Genomic DNA, 6,209 nt, shown 5'->3' on the forward strand with positions numbered 1-6,209 from the left:
TTGAAATTGGTACAAGTCTCTGGGCAGTAGAAGGCATGGGAAAAATGAGAACCCAGCAGGCTTCAAGGGGAACATGGGAGCTGAGAGAGACAGCTGCACCAAAGCAACAGCTAGAGTCAGGGGAGAATGTGGAGGCAAGGTTGCCCCACCCCCTCCACCTAAGATCTCCCCTGCCGCTGGGCCTCCACTCCCAGTTACACACACAGACAGAAGTAGTGGGTAAATACATAACAGGGCCCAGGGCCTATGCCCTCCTAGGAGATGAGCCCAGAGGCTTCATACTACTGCTTGGTAGGCCCCAGACCCCCTAACTTTTGCCTCAGGGACGTCTGTGTGGACCTCCAGAGGGGAGAACGGGAGACCTGAGATTGCAAAGACCACCCATCCAGCCCACCAGTCACAACTTGCAGCAGCCCTCACTGCCAAGTGCAATGCCAAGCTGGACTGGGCCAAGGGTGGGAGGAGGGTCCCAACACCTGGAGAGCAGGAAGCCACCCCTTCAAGAAGGGCCAACCGAAGAAACGGAGGCTTCACACATGTGCTAAATGCATTTGGTCCAGATTAACACAGAGTTTGTCTTTTCCACAACAAAACAAAAACAGACAATTGTTTTCAGGAGAACAAAAAACAAAACTGGGAAAACTTCTCTCTCTCTGTAGGATCAAGAAAGGGATGAAATGCTGGTTTATACAATCCACTGTTACATGTAGCCTGAAAATGACACTTTTATGTGAACAAAAGAAACATCAAGAAGAGCTGGAACACTCTTTGTGCTCCAGGGAGCTCGGATTTACCTACCAAGGATAAAAAGTCAACTCAAGTCCATGGATATGTCTTTCAAAAGTAGCCAAAATGGCAGGGCCATCAGCAGTAAGGAGTGTCCTAGGAAAGGATGAGGCCATGTCAGACCCCCAAAGCCACACATGTCAGAGAGAGGCCCTGCCTGTGGGCCCTGCTCCCACAGGACGGTAAGGGCACTCAGCCACTGGTTAGCCTGGGCCTCTGGGCACAGGTGACATCTGTGGGTTCCTCAGGCCAGAGGCAACAGGCTTGGGCACCCCCACATGGCCCTGTGGAGGGCTGAGCAGGGCCCAGTGCCATGCCCAGCAGTGTGCCAGGCCTCACGTGGACTGGAGCATATTGAGTGGGAACAGGTTGTGGTTGGTGGGTGTGGAGAAGCGGAGCTGTTCACTGGGCAGCATGGTTATGGCAGGGGCTGCTTGGCCCCAGCATACACTCAAGTCCAGCAGCTGCCCCATGAAGTTGAAGCTGGGGGAGATGTTGGACTTTTTCCTCTTGACGAAATCATAGGCATCATTGGGTGACAGGTTCATCTTCTGCATCAGCGAGGCCACAGTGACTGCCACTGAGTGGCTGATGCCTGCCAGGCAGTGCACCAGGACACCACATGTCCTGAAACGGGCCTTATCAATGAAGCTGATGGCCTCAGGGAAGAACTGGGAAAGGCTCTGGCTCCAGTGGTCAGAGATGGGGATCTGCTTGTAGGTGAACTGGCCACCCTACTCCAACGCATTGGATAAGTTGGGTGTGACATCGAGGAAATACTTGATGCCCTACTTGCCAAGCACGTCCAGGTTGGTGGAGTCCTTGGAGAAGCCGAGGTAGAGGTAGGGCAGGATCTGGACAGGGAAGGCTGGTTGGCTAGATGGCACAGGGCTGCCATCTCACTCAGTGGCACTGCTAGGCAGATCTGGGTCTGACTCATGGTCCGAGCAGTCAGAGCTGATGCCTAGGCCCCCCAGGCCCAGCACAGAAGTGGGGGGCAAGCTACTGGGTGAGGATGAGCTGTCCGTGTTGTTCTGGCAGGGCTCAGAGTACTCTGGAGCTTGTTGAAACCACCTTGGAGGTAGTAGGCCCAGCAGCCATCGTCATGCAGCTTCTGTAGCAGCAGACTGAGCAGAGGCTGGAGCGCTGGGTTCGGGCTGCCACTGGGCCACGGCCTTGTCCTCCAACAGCACGGTGGCCTCCTTGCAGAGCATGGGGAAACGCTCCTTGTTGGCATCGTTGGGAAGGATGGAGTAGATGGGCAGGTTGCCCTAGCACAGAGGGCGCAGCCTAAAGCCCCAGGATGGCTAGACTGATGGCCGTTTTGATGTGCGATGACTCGATGAGCCCATGGGGTCGGCAGTCGAGCAGGGTGGATTCTTCCTGGCCTTGCCACTTTCTGGCTCTGTCTTCCAGCTGGAGCTCTGGCCTGGCCAGTTTATGAGATCTGTCCCATGCAGCTTGGCAGAAAATTCAAGGTATTGCTGATGGTTGGACGGGGAGGGCCAGAGCCAGAAACACCTGTGGAAGCGGGCTGTGGTGGTTGACCAGCAGGTTAGGGAGGCAGCTGGTTTGAGGATGCTCCCCTCCACAGTCGCCTCCCAGCCCTGGCTCCTGCCCACCTGCAACTGTCTTGGGTCCCTTTTCTGGTGGCGCTCCACAGAATTGCCCCAGAGTCAGAGGCCAGACAACCCCACCCACTGGTCAGGTAACCCTACCCACCTGCATCCTGCCCATTGCACATCACCTAGTGATGCTAGCCTGCAGTCCACCTGCCAAGGAGAAAGAATACTTCAGAGGAGGAGGCACAAGTTCATGGGGAAGGTGATATGGGCCTCTTGTGCACTATCAGAGGCCACAGAAACCATGATGTTGGGTCCCAGGGGAAAAGACCCATTTTGCTGAGGGGTATCTTTCACTTCCACCAAAGAAAAGGCACACTGCGGAGCAAAGTCCTTGCCTGTGCTTCCAGTCCATGACTGGTCCATCGCTGGCAATGAGTGGTGGCCCCACATCCTGTTCTTGGATTTGCAAGGCAACCAGGCTACCGCCACCAACGCAGCCTGCAAAGTGGGCAGGATGCAGGTGGGAAGGGTTGCTTGGCCAGTGGCTCTGGGGCAATTCTGTTCGAACGCCACCAGAAAAAGGAGTCCAAAGCAATTGCAGGTGGCCAGGGGCTCGGGGCTGGAAGGGGACTGTGAAGGGGGGCTACCAGGCAAGAACAAGGGGCTGGGAGGGGGCAGTGGAGACAGGTCACCAGGCAGGAACAGGGGGCTGTGGAGGGGGCTGAGTAGGGGGACTACCAGGCAGGAACAGGGGACTGGGGAGGGGCCGTGTGACAGTGAGGGTGGGCAGGGACCGTGGATGAGAAGGGGTTGATGACCTAAATAGGTCGAGGGGGCACCAGAGGCAAGGAGGTGGCATGAGTGGGGTCAGGGGAACAGGCTGGGGATAGAGAGGGATGGGTGAGACATCTGGAATGACTGAAGGGCAGCAGGGACAGGAGAAACATTGGTTTGCTGAAACAAAGGAGAGAAAACACCAGATGAAATGTTAGATCTACACAAGCATCACAGAGAGATCAAGGAACATTCAATGTATATGGATGAGTGAGATAGTCTAAAGCAACTCCATTAGATGACATTCTGGAAAACCCAAAACTATAAAAATGGTGAAAATCTCTATATTTGCCAGGGTCCGTGGACCGACAACAGATATAAAGCAGTAAGATAAGGGGACTTTGAGGGCAGGAAGAGGGCACCATGTGAGGACTCAATGGGCAACAGGGTTTTGAGGGCATCACAACTGAAAGAAATGCCCAATGGAAAGAGTGAACCTGAATGGAGAATCAGGTATCAAGTTTTGGATTAATTGTATCAAATGTATCCCAGTAAGTGAAGATGTTGTTGACAGTTGCAAATAGGACATAGGGGAGAGAGGAAAGAATGATAAGGGAACTCAGATCCATTTTGATGTCAATCCCAAACTCTGCTAGATGAGATGATGCCTTTATTAAAAATCATCATTTAGCACCATTGCTTCAGGCAGATATTTTCAAGGATGGGGGAGGACAGGGTCTCACTCTGCCTCCCTGGCTAGATAGCTAGAGTGTGGGTGGTGTCATCATAGCTCACTGAAACCTCAAAGTCCTGGGCTCCAGTGATCCTCTTGCCTCAGCCTCCCAAAGGGCAAGGATTATGGGCCTCAACCACCAAGCAGGGCTCAGCGAGGTATTTTGATTCCAGTGGTCAATAATCAGGTTGTATCTAGACATGAACTTGAATTTGATGGCTGCCATCGAATGTGAACCAATCCTGACTTTCAAATGTATATTGAATTCTGTGTTGGCAGCAACACTTATGACAAGGAAAATTAAAATATTGCTCCATGAAAAACACAGCTTACACTCTTTATAGGTTGTCTTACATATGGGACACCAAGTAATCCCCAATCACTATTCTGAATAACCTTCATGGCCACAGTAAGTTTTTCAGGTGACCAAATCTGATGCAGTACAATGCTCTGCTCTGAGTTGGAGGTGAGGGGGTCAGCACTGTCAACAATAGGGACACCTGCAGGCATCTTCCTGACAGAAGTCCAGAGAGAACTAGCAAACTTTGAGTGTGAGTTTGAACATCTGATCCCATTGTTTACTGAGTTCCAAGCAGAGCCATCTGATGAAAGCTGGGTTTCAGGGAGATCATGGGGTTCAGGGAGCCTGTGTGGGTCATGTCTTCATGGAGATGAGACCACGCAGAAAGGCAGCAGAGCAGAGAGACTGGGAGCAGGGTGCTGGTAGTGCAGAGTGAGGGATGGGGTCCAAGCCCATTGAAAGGCACCTACACCTGAGAAGGTCATGAGGTCCCTCTGTCCTCAGTTCTCTGCACTATCATATGACAATGGTAATAGGCCTATTTGTTGTTATCACATGAGGAGGCTGAAATGTCTCAATCCAGGTGAATCATGAGGAAGAGGACTGGTCCCTTAGTTATCTTCCGTGTTTCCTAAATGGCAGGAGAAACAAACTGGACACCAGGTAGGGTGCTTGCACCACTCTGGGGCAGTGGGGAATGGAGGGATATTTCTCATACCTTCTGTGGGTATGATGCTCTGCTGCTGTTAGGGAACATCCGGCATTATGACCTATGATCCCCACATCAGCCCATGTGTGGGCAGAGGAGGTGCTGTACCTCCTGTTTTCTACTGAGTGATTATGACAATTAGGGAAGCTGAGTGGCTTTTAGCATCACATCATGAATGAATGATGGATCTGGCATGGGAAGTGTACATGGTTCCATGGAGTCAGAGACCTCTGACAACTGGGACCTCTCCATCATATCCTGGACTCCTGATGCAAGAGCTCCCCTGACTCTCTTTCTCCAATATTCCTATCCATTGTTCAAGAGGAATCCAAGTTGATGCCCTGGAGGACATGCCTGGATAAGGAGGTTTCCCTCCTCTATTTTACACATCTTCCATACCTAATGTGGCCCTTTTCCCTCTAAAGGAAACCCTCTGAGGGTCTTAACATCACATCTGTTGCCTTCCTCCCCTAGTACTGTCACGCTGTGAGCTGCCCCTCAGATGACCACCCTGAATGACCAGTGTCTGCTTGACCCCCAAGTGTGCTCAGACTGTAGGATATTGAGAAAAGCTGCCTCATGATGTTTTCACAAATAACCTTTCGTACCACTCATTAAACCTGAGTAAGCAGGTAGGGAGAATTCACTGGAAGAGTGGTCATCTGGGCTGGTGTTTGGTAGTTTATTGAAAGAAACCGGTAACCCCCTCTGCCTCCTTGACTAATTATCTGACCAGCCTCATCAGAATTGTAGTCAATATGTGGTCCTATTTTGATATAGTGACACCAGGGACCCCACAATGACATTTGTTGGTTCCTTAAATTTACATATGAATAGAAATGACATACCATAAGTTTCCTGAGTTCAGCACACATTTCAGGAAAAAGAAGAGAGAGAAGACATGTAAAAAATAGACTTTAACATGTGCAAACCCACAAAGTCATCTCCTGCCTTCGGCATTTCCTCCAAATTTTTAAAATGGTTTTAGCAGCTACTTTGTTAAGTTAAAACGACATTGAAATAGATCTTCCTATATTTTCCAATTTAAGGGACATCTAATTGAGCGATGTTTGAGGATCACAGTATATAAGAAAAAAGAATCTATTCTTAAAAAGATAGGGCAATCTGTTTGACAGGAGAATCCAATATATAAATTGGGGAATCAAACAAAACCTCAAACACACTGTAACCACCCATGGGAAAATGCAGAGGATAATTTTGTAAGTCAAATATTGTGAGAAATACTCTAGTCATTGTGAGGGAGCATAGCGTCTCACAGGTCAATATGACAATACCTTTGAGGCGGCTTTTGAGGTTTCCCATAGTGATATGGCAAGTGGC

At 50.4% G+C, this 6,209-nt stretch overlaps 1 pseudogene; it reads right to left on the bottom strand.

The window, feature by feature from the left end:
- Positions 1 to 1,121: 1,121 nt before the first annotated feature.
- Positions 1,122 to 2,530, bottom strand: LOC128572452 (dual specificity protein phosphatase 7-like; annotated as a pseudogene).
- Positions 2,531 to 6,209: the final 3,679 nt, after the last annotated feature.

This window comes from Nycticebus coucang, chromosome 20 (genome assembly GCF_027406575.1).
Source record: "Nycticebus coucang isolate mNycCou1 chromosome 20, mNycCou1.pri, whole genome shotgun sequence".
NCBI classification, from domain to species: Eukaryota; Metazoa; Chordata; class Mammalia; order Primates; family Lorisidae; genus Nycticebus; species Nycticebus coucang.